Consider the following 21,700-nt stretch of genomic DNA (forward strand, 5'->3'; position numbering starts at 1 on the left):
CATTTGGAATGGAAGAGTATGGTCTTCCAGTGTGTCCATGATTATTATTGTCATCAATAAAAATCACAGAGGATTAAAAAAAATTAATCACTTCTGTGATGTTTGAGATTACTAGTACGAAAGAGAAAGATGAGTGGGTGGAAATAGCAGTCTATCTCATGTTCTATTAAGTTTTTAATTCTGATATTCATGTATGAGAAATTAAGGAACAGGAGCTGAAATAGGCCAATCAGCCCCTCAATTTGCACTGCCATTTAATAAAATCATGGCTGATCCAATCTTAGCCTCAGCACACCTTCCCCACTCTCAACTCCCTTGCTGTATTTGCATGCTAACATTTTGCGTTTCATGTACTAGGAATCCAGATCTCTTTGTCTCACAACACATTGCAGTCTCACTGTTTATAAAATTTCTCCCCCCCCCTCCCCCGATTCTTCCTTACAATCTGAATGATCTTACATTTCCTGCATTATACTTCATCTGCCAATTTCTTGTCCACTCACTTAATGTTTCTGTGTCCTCCTCACCTATGTTGCCTATCCACCTATTTTTGTTCATCAACAAATCTGCCAACATCCACATCACTAGTATAGATTATAAGTAGTTGAGACCCAAGTACCAAACCTTCCTTTACTGCCTTGCTAAAGCTCCCTTTACCACATTGTTTGGAATTGTTTTCCCAAAAGTGTTTTTCTTAAGCAATCGGTCCAGCATGGTTTATTCCCAAATGTTCGAGTTCCAAATCAATTTCCAAAAACCAAGTATCACACTGGAGGTCATTATGAAGTCTTGGTCTTAAAGTCAAATTTCAGTCTAAATTGGTGATATTCCTGAACAAGGAGTAACCAATGATTCCTTGGTAACATTTATGAAAGATTTGAAGATATTGACAAAAATCTCTTTTCCCTTCTTGTCCGAGAAACTCAAGCTCAGATATAGCTTGCTGGGTAATACCTTACTTGAGTAGCTAGTCTTGGTACACATACAAAGACATGGTTAGGTGTAGCAAGATGCAGCTGATCTCTCAATGTCCACGTACACACAATTTAGCAAATGGCACTGTATAACAATGCTAAAAATCAAATACGAATACTATCTTCCTCTTGCTAAGGTCATCCAACTGGCAATTGAGTTAACTTAGAATAATACAAGACCAGCAATCAAAGCTGAGACAACCATGGAATATACTGCAATGCATCTGTTCAATGAATTCATCACTGAAACTAACTTATTGGTCAAACACATCCCGATATTCATTGCCTGGTATTTCAGAAAAATAAATGACAATTATCAAGATAGATCATGCAATTTTTAATCTGGTGCAAGGGCATTTGAATATGCATTTCTTGTTTACAGTTGATCAAAACATTTTATAGTTTGTTATAAACACCTCTGGATTAGATAGAACAACATAATTGTGGCTAAATTAGTGGATTGCATAATGCTTTAAATTTTACTCATTTAAAATGGATTATTTTGGTTTCTTTTCTACTTGGTCTGAAAATTCATTGTGGCTTTTTAGGTTTTAGATATTTACTTTTTTTTGTTTTAACTGGCACTGCAGTTCATTTGAGCAGTTTATGTCCTGTGCCAAAATGAATCAATTTTAACCAGTATCACAGTGGCAAGGAGAATCATGGCCAAAATGAAATTATCTTTCCCTAATAAAACCATTAAGCAAGGAGGTGCAAAAAAATACATGCATCAGTGATTATATTTCTGAGCACTTAATGCTGCAAAATCAATTCCCACCTATTTTTTTTATTTCAATGAATGAATTCATTGTATTAATATATAGACTGAAGCTCGATTAAAATCCAGTTAATTTATTCATAGCTCACATTGAAGGGCACTTGAAAATACTGCATACCTAACAATAGCAAAGGAAGCAAGAACTGATAAGAAGCTAATCAAAGATTAAAATGGAATAAGGGAGAGAAGGACATAAAACAGTGAACTAGCAAATGCCTTTGAATTCTTCAGTAAATAAAACTGAAATCTTCAAAAAGAAACATAGCCCCTTGTTAATTTCAGACTCTCAATCTTATTTCTCACAACAAACCAATATTTAAACCACAAAAAGGAAAAAAGGTAGCTGTTTTATTCCACAAAGTATTGTTCTGTTCAGAATTAAACTACGCAGGGGCTTTTCTCTTTTTTTATATTGTAAAAGGGCCAATGAACATGGTACATTCATTGTTCTGTCCCAGCCACTTGGTAAACCAAAGTTATGACAAATACCAATAAGATGCACATCTTTTATTCAATGAAGTTAAAATTTATCCCTTAGGAATCAATCTTTTCAGGACCAACATAAATATTATTTAGTTTATTCAGTTACAGGATGTGGGTATCACTGGAAATGGTAGCAATTATTGTCCATCCCTAACTGGGAAGGCAGTTAAGAATCAACCACAGCAGTGGGTCTGGAGTTACATGGAGGCCAGACTGAATAAAAATGGCAGATTTCCTTCCCCGAAAGGCATTGGTGAACTAAATTATATTTTTACATCAATCCTATGGCTTTATTTTACCATTGTTTGATTAAGCTTTAATTTCAGATTTATTTAATTACTTCAATTTAAATTTCACAATTGCCAAGGTGAGATTCAAGCTCATGTCTTTGGATCAATGTTCTTGAGCTGTGCCAGTTCGCGTAATAATCACTCTAGTCCTACTAACAAATGGAGTCTGGTGAAGTAACAATTATTCTGGCATCCAACATGTGATTACAATAATAACTTGAAGAGGATTACTTTTCAGTATTCACTAATGTCAAGCAGGAAGGCATAACTGAAATGAATAAATCTTGCTTACGATGAAACATTCAGCTTAATGGTTCCCCTTCTTATTTTCATAGCCTGTAACTTATTACCTCTCACATGTCCATCAACTCCCCTTTGATTCCACCAATCAACACCAACTGGTAATTTACAGTAGCAAATTAACCTATCATCACATCTTTGGGATGAGAAAAAAAAACAGGAGCATTCCTCAGAAATCCACAGTCACAGGAAAAATATGCAAACTCCACACAACAGCACCAAGATCAGGCATGAACCTGGGCCCAAGGAGCTAGAGGCAGCAGCATTAACTGCTGTGTCACCCTGCCACCCTGTTGCTCCACAGTGCCATTGGGTTTTCATAGGAGTTTTGCACAAAACATCCTCCATGACATCAGTTGACTATCAATATAATCCTCAGCTAAAATTCAGCATCAGATACTATTCAACTAATAAATATATCAAATGTAATCATATTTCTAATAAAAATATTTGATAATGATTTATCTGCAATAAATGTGAAATACAGTCATTCACAAACAGAAATTAGGAAAGCAAATAGTTAACCTACCAGTTGACAGAAGGTACCAAGAACATTCATCACTTTGCTTTTAAGTGCCTTGAGATTGCTAATGCCCTTACAAACCAGGCAGATGGAGCCACAAGTTAACATCTGACCAAAAAGAATGCATTGTCAATAACAAAGCTGTCCTTCAGTACTGCCATGTATTCATCATCTTTGAATGTGAAATTCCTGAAATAAACTGTGATTCTGTGGGCTGAATCCACAACATTTAGTGTAAGAAGGCTACCCACTGGTTCAAACTCACAACAGCTTTATTAGAAGAAAAATAGCTGATCTCATGGAACTTTGCTCATGGGTAATCAGGAGTATGATTGCAAAGTCTACCTGGTCCCCTTATACAGTACAGTATCTGTTGTTCAGCCACTCTTTGATAAAAACTGATTCTGAAGAAGTCCTGAAGTCAGAGTTTAATTGCTTTTGGTGAGGAAAACTTGCAGGTTAGCAGATGCCTGAAAATCTTTTGCTTCAGGTCAGAAAAAAACATAACATTTTTTTGACACTTTTCAGGATATCTTCTGGACTATGATGGCTTCTCAAGAAAATGCAAAAATCAAACTGCTAGCCACTCTTGTTCTTAATTCTTTAGGCATGAAAAATCTGACTATATCTGTCAATATGCCCAGAGCCTAATTATATTATAATTGCCAATTATTGTAAGTAAAGCCATGATGTTTTCAACTGAAGTTCATGAAAGTGACTGCAGACCGTGTGTGAATTGCTTTAAATTTAAAATAAAAATCCCATGCTTTTAGATTCTTTGGTATACCAAAATGACAGTCAATCTGAAAGTACCATTATGTAGGACACGTGCCCCAGTGACACTGCTTTGATTCTTTTTAAATTAATTGTTAATCTAATATTTTTCATTTCCCTCTTCATTTTGTACAGTGACAGCTGATTACCTCCTGAGTGATGAATCCCCTTGCCAGTCTGTAGAACATGCTTTTACCAACTATTGCTAATAACACTATGCAGAATTATAATGAAGGTACTGCTGCTACCAGAGCTGTGCAAGGTATATTTTTCCAAAGTGGATTGCTTTACAGAGAATGATATGGTAAAAACGCACAAAATAAATGAGCTTTCCTGCATTATAAATAATTTAAGACATGGTTCATGTGAACATTAGATGAACGTGATTGCACAGAATTAATAAATTTATTAAATATTTGCCTTATGGATAATCTATTACAGTTAAACAACTGGATGCTCCATGATTAATGCACATCTTAGGACTGTATTTTTGGATTGACCTTGGCAAACAAAACAGAAGTGTGAGAGTTGTTTTGTGATTGGTGTTTACTCAAGCTTGATTTTACCTTGACTATAAAGAACAACAGTTGTACAGTTTAAATTCATGTTTTCCAAAATAACTTCTTGATTGTGGAAGGACAGGGATGACAGACCTCCATTCCTATACTTTTTTCATTGATTTGCACAATATTTCTTTTATACAATAAAAAAAGGAGAATTTTCAATAATGATAGCAATAGTTCATGAAGTTTAACGATTAAATTTAATGCTGAATTACTGGTATTTAGAGAACATTCCTGATAGAAATGTTAAAGCCATTATTTTCAACAAGGTCAGACCTTTTACTTAAACAGAAGAAAAGAGTACAGGGTGCAATTTTAACCCAACTCAACCTTCGTGAAACCAATGAGAGAGATCTGATTCATTTCATACCCAACTCAATTTTCTCTTCATCAGAAAGTAAATATCAGCAGGTTGTAAACAGGTATTTATTCAATCCTCATGTTTCCTCAGCTACCCTAGGCTAAAATGGCCCAGAATATTCTTGAGATGAAAGATCCTTTCTTTTTAAGTAGTACATGAAATTCTATTCTAGTATGTAGTGATAGAGTCATTACAATAGCCATAAAAATGCTGCCAAACTATAGGACAAATATCCTGAATACATATGGCAAGTAACAACTTTTAAACATGGACTGCAGAGTAGGTCAATAGTATCAATTATACACAGTGACCTGTTGCAGGGGTAGAGTGCCATGGGTGTCAGCACCAGCAGGCCCTGCCCAAGTCATCCTTCTATATGTAGGAATCCTTGAGATGGATTATTTGACAATTGATTTCATCTCAGAGTTCAATTGCACTATCAAATGATGTCTACACATTTGCACTTTGCTGTAGGGTAAAAACCACCAGTGGGAATTCTCGCTGATCTTTTCCTTTATAATTCACGGACCATGTACGACTGTAATGCCTATGTCTGTGCTGGTGGAATTTAGAGCAGGGCAAGGAACAAAATTGAAAATCTACAGGTTTCTGAAGACCAGACCCTGATGCATTATGCCATCAGTCATCTTTATAATATTAACTCATTACCCTAATAATGGAAGGCAGGCAGATGCCAGAAGTAAATTCACATAATGATAAATAGAAACAGAGTAGCTGGAGAAGTGGTGGTAAAGCAGTGGGAAAGTGAAGGTGTGTCAGTGAAGAAATTGGTGTACAATTAACAATTTTTCCCTCCCAAAACTGACTGGATTAGTTGAGCTCATATGCTGGTTAGATGGTCAATAAGCATGGGGTGGATCGTAACTCTCAAGAACTGGTAGATTATACAGTAAATACATGACTGGTTGTGAACATTAATTGTTGCTTTAAGACTGTGTCACAAGCAAGAGAAGAACCACAGGAGTGAGTTATTTTTGGTACATTACAATCTCTCTCTCAATTGTGATGAAAATGGCTTCTGATGCTTCCAATTATGGGTTTGGAGCAGTGATTGGTCATACCAGGGACTGGATATGGGAGCATACCTGCAAAAGCACTCAATACACCAAACAAAGGTGAAAACAAATTAGAAACAAATTAAAAATTTAGTTTGGCTAATTCACCAATTCTTCGAATTGAGCTATTTGAAGTTGCTGGAGATCATGTAGGTTCAACGTTCAGAAAATAGCTGATAAGTGGCATTAAAGTCTGTAATTAAATTAAAGTCGGATTGGGTAACGAAGGCAGCAGCTCGGGCAGTTGTGTGCTCTGAATGCAGTATGTGGGAAGTCAGGGACAGCACGCTTGTCCCTGATGACTACACCTGTAAAAGGTGCATCCAGCTGCAGCTCCCGGCAAACTGTGTTAGGGAACCGGAGCCAGAGCTGGATGAACTTCAGATCATTCGGGAGGTAGAGGCAGACATAGATAGGAGTTTCAGGGAGATAGTTACACCCAAAAGTCAGGAGGCAGGTAGCTGGATGACTGTTAGGAAAGGGAAGGGGATTAGACAGAAGGAGCAGAGCACCCCTGTGGCCATTCCCATCAACAATAAGTATACAGTTCTAGATACTGCTGGTGGGGACAACCTACCAGGGACAAGTTGTAGTGGTCGAGTCTCTGGCACCGAGGTGGGACCCTCATCTCAGATAGGAGGGAGGGTAAAGAGGAGAGCAGTAGTGATAGGGGATTCAATAGTTAGGGGGACAGATAGGAGATCCTGTGGGAGAGATCGAGAATCCCAGATGGTCTGTTGCCTCCCTGGTGCCAGGGTCCGTGATATCTCAGATCGAGTTCTTGATATTCTCAGGAGGGACGGTGAGCAGCCAGATGTTGTGGTCCATGTTGGGACCAATGACGTGGATAGGAAGAAGCAGGAGGTCCTACAAAGAGAGTTTAGGGAATTAGGTGCAAAGTTAAAGGACAGGACCTCCAAGGTTGCAATCTCAGGACTGCTACCAGTGCCATGTGCTAGTGAGGCTAGAAATAGGAGGATCATGCAGCTAAATATGTGGCTAAGGAGTTGGTGCAGGAGGGAGGGCTTCAGGTTTCTGGATAATTGGGCTTTGTTCCAGGGAAGGTGGGATCTGTTCCGAAGGGATGGTTTACACCTGAACTGGAACGGGACTAACATACTTCCGGGTAGGTTTGCTAGTGCTGTTCCAGGGGGTTTAAACTAGATTTGCAGGGGGAGGGGAACCAGAGTGTTAGAGAAGAAAGTGAGGAGGAAAATGATCATGCGAGGTCTGCAGGTATGGACAGAAATCAAAGGTTTGTACATGATAGTAATGTTCTCAGGTGCATCTATTTCAATGCAAGGAGTATCGTAGGTAAGGCAGATGAGCTTAGGGTGTGGATTGGCACGTGGGATTACAATGTTATTGCTATTAGTGAGACATGGTTGAAGGAGGGGCAGGACTGGCAGCTTAATGTTCCGGGCTTCTGTTGTTTCAGACGTGATAGAGGGGGAGGAATGAAAGGGGGAGGAGTGGCATTACTGGTCAGGGAACAGATCATGGCTGTGTGTAGACAGGACAACCTGGAGGGCTCGTCTACAGAGGCCATATGGGTGGAGCTGAGGAACAGGAAAGGTGTGGCCACACTAATAGGGTTGTATTATAGACCGCCCAATAGTCGGAGAGAATTAGAGGAACAAATCTGTAGGGAGATAGCAGACTGATGTAAGAAACAGAAAGTTGTGATAGTAGGGGATTTTAACTTTCCACATATTGACTGGGACTTCCACACTGCGAAAGGGTTGGATGGCTTGGAATTTGTCAAATGTATTCAGGAAAGTTTTCTAAATCAATATATAGAGGTACCAATGACAGAGAATGCAATACTTGATCTCCTATTAGGGAACCAGGCAGGTCAGGTGACAGAAGTATGTGTAGGTGAGCATTTTGGGTCCAGTGACCATAATGCAATTAATTTCAAGATAGTTATGGATAAGGATAGGTCTGGTCCTCGAGTGGAGGTTCTAAATTGGAGAAAGGCCAATTTTGTGGAAATGAGAAAAGGATCTAGGTAAGGTGGATTGGTATAAGTTATTTTCTGGCAAGGATGTGCTCAGTATATGGAAAGCCTTCAAAGACAAAATTTTGAGAGTGCAGAGTTTAAAGGATTAAAGGCAAGAGTAACAAGCATAGGGAACCTTGGTTTTCAAGGGATATTGGTGAGCTGGTTAAGAAAAAGAGAGGTGTATAGCAGGTATAGGCAACTAGGAACGGACAAGGTACTTGAAGAGTACAGGAAATGTAAGAAAATACTAAAAAAAAAGAAATCAGGAAGGCAAAAAGACATGAGGCTGCTTTGGCAGATAATGTGAAGGTAAACCAAAAGGGTTTCTACAGGTATATTAAGAGCAAAAGGATAGTAAGAGACAGAATTGGTCCCCTAGAAGATCAGAGTGGTCGTATATGTGTGGAGCCTCAGGAGATGGGGGAGGTCTTAAACAGTTTTTTTGCATCAGTATTTACTCAGGAAACTGGCAGCGTGGATATGGAAGGAAGGGAAACAAGCACTAGTGTCATGGAACATATAGAGATTAAAAAGGAGATACTTAATGCTTTACAGCGAATAAAGGTAGATAAATCCCCAGGGCCTGACAAGATATCTCCTCGGACCTTGACAGAGTCTAGTGTAGAAATTGCAGGGACCCTGGCAGATATATTTAAAATGTCCTTAGCCACAGGTGCGGTGCCAGAGGACTGGAGGATAGATAGCTCATGTTGTTCCATTGTTTAAGAAAGGCTCAAAAAGTAAACCAAGTAATTACAGGCCAGTGAGCCTGACATCAGTAGTGGGTAAATTATTGGAAGGTGTTCTGAGAGATAGGACATATAAGTATTTGGACAGCCAAGGGTTGATTAAGGATAGTCAGCATGGCTTTGTGCGTGGTAGATCCTGTTTAATGAATCTTGTGGAGTTTTTTCCTGAGGAGGTCACTAAGAAAGTAGATGAAGGTAAGGTTGTGGATGTTGTCTACATGGACTTTAGTAAGGCCTTTGACAAGGTCCCACATGGGAGATTAGTTCAGAAGGTTCAGTCAATGGGTATCCATGGAAAAGTTGTAAACTGGATTCGAAATTGGCTGAGTGGGAGAAGACAGAGTGGTTGTGGATGGTTGTTTCTCAGATTAGAGGCCTGTGACTAGTTGTGTGCCTCAGGGATCTGTGTTGGGGCCATTGTTGTTTGTTGTACATATCAATGATCTAGAAGATAATGTGGTAAATTGGATTAGTAAATTTGTGGATGACACTAAGATTGGAGGTGTAGTGGACAGCGAGGAAGGCTTTCAAAGCTTGCAGAGGGATCTGGACCAAATGGAAAAATGGTCCAGAAAATGGCAGATGGAATTTAATGCAGACAAGTGTGAGGTGTTGCATTTTGGAAGGACAAATCAAGGGTGGACATACACAGTAAATGGTAGGGCACTGAGGAGTGCGGAGGAACAAAGGGATCTGGGAGTTCAGATACATAATTCCCTGAAAGTAGTCACAGGTAGACAGGGTTGTAAAAAAGGCTTTTGGCATCCTGGCATTTATAAATCAAAGTATTGAGTATAGGAGTTGGAATGTTTTGGTAAGGTTGTATAAGTCATTGGTGAGGCCAAATTTAGAATATTGTGTGCAGTTCTGGTCGCCGAACTACAGAAAGGATGTCAGTAAGATTGAAAGAGTGCAGAGGAGATTTACAAGAATGTTGCTGGGTCTTCAGGAGTTGAGTTACAGGGAAAGATTGAGCATCTTAGGACTTTATTCCTTGGAGTGGAGAAGAATGAGGGGAGATATGATAGAGGTTTACAAAATGATGAGGGGCACAGACAGAGTTAATGCAAGTAGGCTCTTTCCACCTAGATAAGTATGAGAGGACATGGCTTTAGGGTGAAAGGGGAAAGGTTTAGGGGAAACATTAGAGGGAACTTCTTCACTCAAAGAGTGGTGGGACTGTGGAATGGGCTGCCATCTGATGTGGTAAGTGCGGGCTCGCTCTTGAGTAAATTGGATAGATACATGGACGAGAGAGGTCTGGAGGGGTATGGGCTGGGGGCAGGTAAATGGGACTAGCAGAATAATGTTTTGGCACAGACTAGAAGGGCCAAATGGCCTGTTTTCTGTGCTGTAGTTTTCTATGGTTTCTATGTAATATTCATGCCCCAAAAATGCAAGACAATGACATCTCCAATAAGTGAAAGGCCAACAGCATTCAATGACCTTACCATTCCCCACCAATCTTCTAGGAGTCATCAATGACCAGAAACTCAACTGCACCAGCCAGATAAATACCATGGCTACAAAAACAGATCAAAGGCTAAGCATCCTGTGGCAAATGACTCAGGTCCTGACAACCCAAGGTCCTTCCTCAATCAACAAGGTACAAGTCAGGAGTGTGATGGAACATCTGCATTTGCCTGGATGGGTGCAGCACCAACAACTCTTAAGCAGCTCATTACCATCCAGGGCAAGGCAGCCTACTTGAATGACACCCCATCAACCCCCTAAACATTGATTCCATCCACCAACAGTGATTTGTGGCTGCAGTGTGCACCATCTACAAAATGCACTGCAATTACTTGCCCAGGCTCCTCCAAAACCCACAGCCTCTACCACCAAAATGGGCAAGGGCTGTAGGTGCATAAGAGCACCACCACCTGCGGTTCCAAGTTATACAACATTCTGACTTGGTAATGTTTCACCAATCCTTTACCACAGCTGGGTCTAAATCCTGGAGCTCTACGCACTGCAGCACTGTTGGAGTAACTTCACCAGAAAGACTGCAGCAGTTCAAGAAGGTAGTTCACCACCACCTTCAAGGGCAATTAGGGATGGGCAATGCTGGCCTTGCCAGTGGCACCGAGATCTTGAAAATGAACAAAAAAAAACTACAGACTGTACAATTAAGATCTATTTATGCCACATAGTGTTTGCTTGAATAAATCATGCCAGACAACAGTCCATAATTCAGATCATTTCAATCTGAATAGTTTGTGTAGTCACATGTACATCGAAACAGAGTGAAATGCATCTTTTGCATAGAATGTTCTGGGGGCAGCCCGCAAGTTTCGCCACGCTTTCGGCACCAACATAGCATGCCCACAACTTCCTAACCCGTACGTCTTCGGAATGTGGGAGGAAACTAGAGCACCCGGAGGAAAACAACCTGGCTCAGTCTCACTTCTCTTTACCACCCAGCTTCCAATATGGAAACAGAGTTCAGTTCACAGGGTAAAGGAGGTACTGGAGACATAGACTAAGGAATGTTGATCAAGCATTACTTTGAAACACCCGCCTGCAACATTCCTTCTTAGCTATTGAACCACTCTTCACAATAGGATAAACTCCTGATGAAATAGTAATAAATAGGAGGCTCAGAACGAGTTTAAGTCTTGCCCAATCTAATTTGGAGGGGAAAATGGAGGAGACAAAACATCACAACTCAAGGTGAAAGTAGTAGTTCAGTCTGACAATAAATTTTGTGTGCGAGCAGAGATGTGGAAATGGGATATTGAGAAAATAGTGGAAATGTATGCAATCAGAAATCATCCAGTGAAAACTGGTGAAAGATTCTGAAGTCTACATTGACCATTTGCTCCTAGTAGATGATACCCAGGAGCATAGGATGGAGAACTATGATGTTGAAGATGTTCCTTTAAGTGCGACCTACAACGGCCAAGCGAAGGTGACCTGTGATATTGATAACAAGGCCAAGGCCATGACAAAATAACATCACTAGTTCAGAGCTGGATGATGGTGCAAAAAAAAATATATCCAGGGAATCTACAAAGTCAAGATGCTATTGAGAAGATCATAGTGCATAAGCTAGTGATTTTATTAGATACTGTATGTATTTTGTGCAAAATTTGTAAATATTAATTCAGTTTTAATGAAGAATAAGTGTAGTATATGTAGTACTGGTTGTGAACAGTTTGTTGCTCGAGGGCTGTTACTTCTTTAAGGATAGCATCATGTGACTAACTGTGCAACAATGTTTATAGGATGTTCCAGAGAAGATGCAGGTGAGCAGCTCTTGGATAAAGAAGGCACACTTTGTTTTGAACTTCTCTGAAACTGCAATAATCAAACTTGTAAGATGATATGACAAGTTACCCATGAGATTATATGATCTTAGAATAAATTTGAGCTGTTTCAAGTACAAAAGCAATAGATGTGTTTATCGTACAAGGGCTCTGCAATTACCATCACATCTCACCAGAGAAATTCTGTAATCTGTTAAAGGTTCAATTTCATTGATTGAAATTGTACCGCATTTTGCTTTGTGGAAGATCTTTCAGGGAAAATACAAAAGGAAAATTTTGCCAGTTTTAAAAGTTTAAAGGAAATTATATTGTCCATATGTAGTGAATACTTTCTTTACCATAAGCCACACAATTCACCAACCAAAAAGATGATGAACTAACATCTTGAGATACCTGCCAATTTTACACTATGAATGGCTTTCAGGTGTTACCCAAGAAAGTTCTCAGATGATTTACCCTTGCATTCTCTTTTCCTTTGAAAAGCATCTTACCCAAATCTTATGCAGAGATGGATATAATCCATCTGCAGCATGATGTGTCATTGAGCTGCCAAGGTTATTCTGCATTTTTGCAATATGTATGTGGTATTAATGATCCCCATAAGCTAAAAGATTGTGTTATAACAACATATGTATTTAAAAGAAATTAAATTCACTTTTATCAGTTAGTGCACAATTGGGGAAAATTAAGATTTGTTTAAAAAATGCACAATGTGAAATTGAACTGTGCTTTCTTATTTAATAACGTTTGGTAGTGAATTAAAAAAGAAAAACAAATTTCATACTAATGCATTAACCAGTTCATACACTAAGATCACCCAGCATGATTTTGCTCTAATCATGTACTGACTGCAGAAAGTGATAATAACCCAACTGTTAACACATTCAGCTGCTAACATTACACAGCATGACTTCATCAAATAATTTCATAATGGATATTTTTAATAAAAAATTTTGAAGAGCATTTCAACAAAAAGCAAATGTGTCCAATGGCATGACTTGCTCTTTCACATTTAGGTCTACTGTATGGGAGATCATTGAATATGAGGTTGATAAACTTGCAGCAACTATCTGGTCTCAAGTAGAGGGACAAGCAACTGTGCATCTCCTTAACCAGCTGGAAGGTTTGTGAAATTAGAAGTGCAAGTACAGCAGCAATCTGGTTACATGATCAAGGTGGTAATCCAGAGAGGAGTTCAACTCTCACCACAGTAACTAAGGAACTTAAAGTTTGGATCATGAAAAGGCTCCAAAAGTAAAAGCTGGTGTGGTGACCAGGAAACCACCCAACTGTTGAAAAAAACTTACCTGGTTCACAAATGTCCTTATGTGAACAAGATCTGCCATCCTGACCTAGATTATGAATAATCCACGTGCATTGACTCTCAATAACCCCCTTCAAACAATTTAATTGTAACAAACAACAACCAAGTACAGTAACAGCTAAACCAAACAGACCACCAGGCAGTGGATTCAACAAAGACAGAATCACAACCTCAGTCCCATCAACCTTCTTCCTGAACATTTGGGGAATGTGCAAAAACTGGAAGAGCCATCCCAAAGAGTGAGTTAAGTAAAAGGACAAGATCATCCTACTCATAGGATCATACCTTTCAACTACCGTTTCAGATTCCTTCATCACCATTCCTTGATAAACCCTATCCTACCAGTAGTATAGAACCACCTGAGGCAATGGGACAAAAAAGTAAAGTTAGAAGGGAATGGCCCTGGGAATGCACAACATTGAGTCAATGACAACTCATGATATCCGGTCTAACACAGGTGTGGAAGCCTCCTGCTGCCACCCTCTCTCACCTGATGAATCATTACTTCCCTCACGCGAATAAAATTTGACAGGAGCCAACTGCTGGGCTGGGTCCATTGCAGATGGTGAATCAATACGACAATGACAATACAATTCTCAAGAAATACTTGTTGCAAATATATCTGTCCATTACAGCACTTGCAGACTGACTTAAGCACAATCCTTGGGGAAACCAAGCTTTTTCTTTACAATGAGGACATCTCAAGAGCAGGCACGGTAGTGTAGCGGTTAGCGTAATGATTTACAGTGCCAGCGACCCGGGTTTAATTCTGGCCACTGTCTGTAAGGAGTTTGTACGTTCTCCCTGTGTCTGCGTGGGTTTCCTCCGGGTACTCCGGTTTCCTCCCACATTCCAAAGACGTACAGGTTAGGAAGTTGTGGGCATGCTACGTTGGTGCTGGAAGCATGGCGACACTTGAGGGCTGCCCCCAGAACACTATGCAAAAGATGCATTTCATGATGTACATGTGACTAATAGAGATATCTTAAGTAATACCACTAGCATCCTAAATAGGATAGATGTAAAATAAATTTAGAAACTCAAATCTGAAGATCCATGAGATCCATCCATAGCAGGTGATTTGCACTCAGTTGGAATCTGGTCTGACAAATTCCTCATTCAGATAACATCACCAAGCCATGGAATCAATCTTGGTTGAATGAGGCATTTACAAGAGCATGCCAGGCATACCCAAAAATCTCATACATGCTTTGACAATGGAAACAGCATAAGATATAGCTAAAGATCCCACAAGCCAACAAAATGGTGCCACATACCATTCTGAATGGTGGTAAGCAGCTAAGATACCAATAGGAGGTGATGGCTCATGAATATTTACACCTTCAACAATAGACATGCATGCAAAAGACAAAACTGAAGTGTTTTCATCCATCTTCGGTCAGAAGTGCCAAGTAGATGATAAATTATAACCTATTCTGAGGACTCCATTGGTACTGAAACCAGTCTTTAATCAATTCAATTGGCTTCGCATAATATCAAGAAAAGGATGAGCACAATACATACTGCAAAGACTGTGGCCCTGTGTACATCCTATTGTTGAAACCATACTCCTGAACTAGCCACTTCTTCAGCCAAGCCTTTCTAGTATTGTACAAACAACAGCATTTGCACAATGTGGCAAATTGCCCAGGTATATCCAACTCCCCTCCCCCCACCCCCAAACAAAAAAAAGTGAATTCAAGACAAATCTAATCTGGGCGAATTACTGCCACATCCCAGTTCACTATCAATCAGCAAAGTGCTGGTGCCGAATTCCAAAAATGAATTGTCTGACTGTTCTGCTCTTGACACCAAGGACATCAACTAACATTATCAGAGTGTGGCATTAAGCAATACTGATAAAGGTGAAGTCAATGGGAATCAAGAACACATCACTAGTCAGGTACAATGGAAGGTGGAGATGAATCATTGCTGCCCCAAGACATTGCTGCAACAGTTCCTCAAAGCAGAGTCTGAGAGTCAACCAATGGCTTTATTGTCATGAGGTTAGAAATGGGGATGTTTGTTGATTTAAAAAAAACTACATAAATTAGAATGGCTGAATTCAATGCCAAAATCAGGGTGTGGAAATGAAAATAAAGGAAGTGAAAGGGTGGATTAATAGATAAAACAAAGGGAAAAATTAAAACAAAAAGCAATTTTTTATTTCATCAACAATTATAACCTGTTGAGATTCCACACCTGTTATAGTTCAAAATAAGTGTCAGAAACATTGCATACCACAAATTTGCCATAGGTTAGTTGCTAGATGACTGGAAGACAGGAAATACGATACTTTCATTCATAAAGGGCAGCAGGAGTAAGCCAGTCATTCTAATGTCAGTAGGGAAATTATTGGAAAAAATTCAAAGGGATAGGATTAATTGACACTTCCGAAGATAGATCAGGAATAGTCAGCATGGATTTGTTGGTGGGAAATCCTGTTCAACTAATTTAATTGACCATTTTTTTTGAAGCGGCAACTAAATGTATTGACAAGGACAATGCAGTTGATGTGTTTTGAATGGACTTCAGAAAGGCCTTTGACAAGGTCCCACGTGGAAGGCTTGTCCAAAAGCTTACAGCCCATGAGATCCAAGTTGGCAAATTAGATCTAAAATTGGTTTAGTAACAGGAGAGAGGGGGATAGTGGAGGGTTGCTTTTGTGACTGGAAGACTGTGACCAGCAGTGTACACAGGGGTGGCTCCTGGGATAATTGTTGTTTGTTAGTTATATTAATACTTATATGAATATCAGAGGCATAGAGGTCCTAATACAACTTTATAAAACATTGGTTAGACCACAGCTGGAATATTGTGTGCAGTTCTGGCCATTAGGCCATAGGAAGGATGTGGCTGCAAAGGAATGTTTGCAGAGGAGATTCACCAGGATGTCATCTAGGATGGAACATTTCCGTTATGAAGAGTGACTGGATAGTTTGGGCGGGGGGGGGGGGGGGGGGGGGGGGTGGGGGCGGCAACTGATAGAGTTGTACATAATTATGAGTGGCATAGATTGGGTAGATTGTAGTAAACTATTCCCCGTAACAGGTATCCAAAACTCCACACACACAAGTTTAGGGCAAGGTGCAAGAACCTTGGAGGTGATCAGGGGAAGAATGTTTTCACCAAGAGGCTGGTTGAAGTCATAAATGCACCGCCTGAGAAAGCAGTAGAGGCAAGTACCTGGCTGAGCACTAGAATTGCACAGGCTGTGGACCAAGTGCTGGTAATGGGATTAATGGGCTGAAAGATCCGTTTCTGTGCTGCATGACTTTATAATTACATTAATTAAATGTCCACTAAGAAGTATATGACTTTCATATCCACCAAACAATCTGTAACTTTGTGTCATTCAATGCATTTAATGATGTGCCCTACAACAAGGGAAGCTTCTCAATTTTTCACAGAAATCCATGGATATCAAACATTTTTAACATTTGGTCTACTTCCAGGATCAGATCTGTAATTGGTTTGTTAATTTAACTTCCCAAAATTTTATTCCCAAGTATAATCAAAAATTAATGTGATTGTTTTTCCTTCTTAACCACATTAAATTGCATTAGAGGTTTACTCGAAAATATTTAGATACGCAAAGCCAATAATTTCTTTTAAAACTTGCTCAAAACTCATATTGTCAGCAGAAAACTTGGTTAGATTCCAGATGAACAAAAGTCCAATTCTAAAATAAACTCCATCTGGATACTGTGTACTTTCTTAGAAAATTCTGAATACATAATTTACCTTGACAATTGACTTCAGTGAAAAGAAATACAATTTTATTGGTACCTTCCTTCAATGTGATGTTAATCACCTTGTTAAAAATATTTCATAGTTTGTAGTGTTCCGAGATGTGCAAATCAAAATAATGAAATTTTATTTTTAAAGAAGCCTTTTTATAAGGCTTTCTGATAAACGCACTTCTGTGTTAAACTCACTAATAACAGACATTTTTTTTAAACCAAGATTTATCACCACAAGGTCCTTCATAACTTCTAAAATATAAAGGGTGTCTTGTGCTTCAAAAATTGCAATAAACCATCTTATACATGCATTTCAGCTGAGTTTTATGAAACCCTTAAGCTTTCCAGAAATAAACTTGCTGAGGAAAGCTTTCATATTAGGCAGAAAAACATTCAAAAAACACTCAAAACATTATCCATCTGTCAGAAAAGGTGAAAATATCAACAAACTTCAAGATCTATTAATGGAAAATGCATTTTAAATGTTTTTTTTTAAAAACACACAAAAGATATTTTTGCTTTACTGTTTAAATTGTGATGATGCCATTGATAATGTAGCTAGACTAGATAATTTCATTGTTCATAGCTAGGTGTTTGCAATAAATCTTCAACACAGGACACATTTTCAAGTTCAGAAAAATAACAGAATGGATTTTTACATTACTGAAGTGATGGCAATATGGATGAAGACATATCTATGACTTCATGTGTAATTTCCACCAAGCTTGGTTTTGAAAGCTATTAGAAGCTTGGCTAGCAGAATTCATTAAAAAAAATTGGAGAAAATCCCAATGAAACACTTCTCAGTTCATTGGGTGATAAATTGCTGTTCAAGAACAGACTGTTTACAGACACGTTGTTGGATGTAATAATGCTTTTTAGCATGCCCAGAGGCTGATGACATATATTGCTTGTTGAAAGCAGAGTACAAAATTATTAAGTCACTGAGGCAAAACTTCAGCATTATAGATTTGTTCTAGTATGGATATTTTACCCTCCTGAGCTGACACTCATTACTCATACAGGAGGTCCATTTTATAGACAATACAAGCTCACTGATACCCGGCTCATTTGAATTACTGACGATAGAGTTTAGCTTTTACATTAATACAATGACAATCAATCCTGTGGATGCAATTTATTACCAAAGTACATTTGTGACAAATTGTAAAACTTGTGTACAATAACATACGACTAATTGTTATCAAGTCATTGAAGGAAGAAGCACCAAAGGTCGTTCAGCCAGCCAAACAATTTATGGGTGAATAGAGTATCACAAGACCATTCCATACTATTTTAGAAATGTAACAGTGGAAAGAGGCAGAAGACCCCAAACTTAGAAATCATGTGGCTAAGGCTAATTATATCAGTCTAAAAAATTACAAACAGAACTCATACTCTAGACAGAGCAGCTGATTCCCTAGCTGTTTACTCGCACACCCACTCTGTTGAATTGGAATTGTTATAACACATAGTGAGTTTATGATCACAATTACTTGAAAATATTGAAAAGACATGGTTTATGTACCATGCATTAACATTTCTGAGATTAGGAAGAATGTGTTATTTTACACAATCAAAGACACAATACTCTGTTCAGAATGAAAAGTGCACTAAGTGAAGGCGGTGAACTGCAGCAGAGGCTGCTAGCCAGTTAATATTCCTTGCGCTTGTCAGACACACAATTATGTGAAAAGCATTAATTCACATACACAGACATTGTTAATAGAATGACTCAAAAAGGTATAATTGCTGCTTTGGAGGTTGAATCCGTTGGGCAAATTGCACTACTGCTAGCAACCTCTGCTGGAGTTCACACAATCACTTAACTCTTCCTCTGAATATGATCCATGTCTTAATGACCTCCACAAATCTGAGTTGTAAAGAGTGTATTTTTAGCCTTGCCTAATAAATTTATTTCACTCTTTTTTTTCTTTACACACTCTTCCATTATTCTCACCTGGAGATTATAGCAGTCGAAGACATTGACTGAGTGATTCATACTTTGTTGTTTAATTACTATTCAGAGTCTGAGCCTAATGATGACTGAAACGTTTCTTAAACTTTTCCTTCAGTTGTTATTTACTGAGCTATCTGAAGAAAATTACACTGATATTTGCATAATCAATGTGTGGGCACTGCAATTATTCAGTACTTTCTTTTATTAATAACCAAAGCTTGGCAAACCACAAATAGCTTCTCAACTTCGTCTTTTAACTTTAACTGTACTTAGCAGAAAACAGAAAAAAAAACACTCGGCAAAATCAGTCTATAATGGCTATGGGAATATTAACATCAGTTCTGAACACTTGCTTTAGGGGCAACACCTGCACACACATTCATTAATGTCTAATTAGTCCAATTATTAGAAGACCCAACTTATTTTCTGTCATAATGACATACCAAAACCACTAGTTTGATATGCTGAGGTTTAAAGCTAATATTTAATCCTTCATACTCTCGCACATAAATCATTAGAATTTGAGGCTAAATTATTGAAATAAATTATACTAAATGGATTTAAAAGAATGTGGAAATATCAACATTACTGACTTCTGGGTTCACAAAAAGAGGATCAAGTCACAAAAAGAGGATCAAATCACAAAATGGCTCCAAAACCTTTGTAAAAAGTTTACTTTATTCAGTCATTGGAAACCAAAAGTTAAGAATGCAACAATGTTGGGTGGTGGATGTCAACATCAGAAAACTGTTAAGAGTAAGATTAAGGACAAAACCGATGTTGTTTAAGCAGAGTGATTTTGTTTTAAAGCATGAGGTGCTTCTAAATTATCAATTGTATTAAAATAGTGGGAGTTAATAGACCTGCAAGCAATTTTCAGTAAATGCTATTCTTAATATGCATATTGTGTAGATCAGTATTTTTTTCTGCAATCACTCTCCATTCAGCTGCATCACATTGGTGGTGTCCTATAGTTGTCACACAATTGATTAGCTGTGTTTTTGGCTAGTTTGTGCTGAAGGGAAATGTAATGATTGTCAAAACGCGACCTATTATGCTCCACACAAGCAACTGAAGTAATGACTGAAAGTCCTTGCATACACTGCAGTGGTTGCCAAATGCATGCTTTTATTTCTGCTAATATCTGGAACTAGGATTGAATTCTTTAGGCTTTGTGATAGGATACATTCCAATAATGAACAGATACAGCATGAATGTCATTAATGCAAAAAGCGGGAATCTGCCAATTAGCCATTAATTACTTAATACCATATGTGCCATGCATAGGTTTCAAATATTAGATTAAGTATTGAATTATATTGCTGACACTCCGTTCTTGTTACGGGTCCGAGTGGAAATCGAAATTCAGGAATAAGCAATCATTTATACAATTTGATAAGAGTTAAGAAATGATGTAGGTAATTAATCATAATGTGAACTAGATGTCTTCATAAATGCTGCTCATTGTGGATGGAGACGGGGGGGAGCGTATATCCGTAGGTCTCCAGCCGTAAATAGAAATGTACAAATATTTTTCAAAACATTTTGTTGCAGTAAATTGTTTTCGAAGTGCAAAAATAGCACGAATTGGATATGCAGCAGTAGAATGTTTACCCACTGAGCACCGGAGAGTAGGAGAGGCAACTGCACAGCCCAGGGAACTGGGTTTCACACCATTAGTTAAATGACAGAATGAGAGATGAGCAATTTTGTAGCCAAAGGAGAACACCGATGCAAAAATGAGACAGCTTCGGATCAGAAGAGTGTTTGTGCGGGATGCACATAATCATAGTACTTTCCGAGATGTGTTTATGGGTGCCAATGAGGAGGGTTTCTCCTGAAAAAAAATGTTACATAACAGAGCGTACTACTCATTGCCCTCGACGCGCACACGGAATGGTATTAAGCATGCATCGGGAGGGGTGGATGCACAAGTTACCGAGCCCAAAGGAGTTTGTGCTTGCGTTCTGGGTCACGTACGTTAGTTCCTTTTGAAGGTGATTCACGTCCACAGTCAGCCCTTAATTTCAAACTACATTCGTCCTTCATCAAGGTCTAAGGGTTATTTGGAGATTCAATTCTTTTGGAAACGGTGCAAAATTACCCACCAAAAGTAGTCCTGACAGACTCCTCACATATATTTAATTGTTAATTCATTCCATTATCAAACACGATTTGAAAATCTTTAACCTTCCTACAGTCTGCAGTAATGTTGTTCCAGACAGTTAAAGGAGCTACCTATTTTGCAGAATACCATTGGTAACCCCCATCTGGCGGAGCAGTGGTATTCCTTGTAATTTCATAGGAAGTTATGCAAAGATAAAAGCAGAGTTTGTCATGCAGCATGTTTTTTTTGCAAACCACTGGGCACCTCCTCCACCCACCTAAATGTTCTCCCTGCCAATACCGGGTGTCCACTGGCAAGCTTCATGGCGCGCAGAAGACACAAAGACGAAATCAAAACCAAAACCGTCCTGCCGCTCTATTTTAATCTCGTCTCTAAATATTTTACAGGTGTTTCCATTTTA

The 21,700-nt window shown here is 38.7% G+C and overlaps 1 protein-coding gene across 6 annotated transcripts in view; it reads right to left on the bottom strand.

Moving 5' to 3' along the window:
* Nucleotides 1-21,700, bottom strand: part of LOC127573018 (glutamate receptor 3-like) — a 239,866-nt gene that overhangs the window by 215,366 nt on the left and 2,800 nt on the right. The gene's annotated exons all lie outside the window — the stretch shown is intronic.

The sequence above is a fragment of the Pristis pectinata genome, chromosome 8 (genome assembly GCF_009764475.1).
Source record: "Pristis pectinata isolate sPriPec2 chromosome 8, sPriPec2.1.pri, whole genome shotgun sequence".
Lineage (NCBI taxonomy): Eukaryota > Metazoa > Chordata > Chondrichthyes > Rhinopristiformes > Pristidae > Pristis > Pristis pectinata.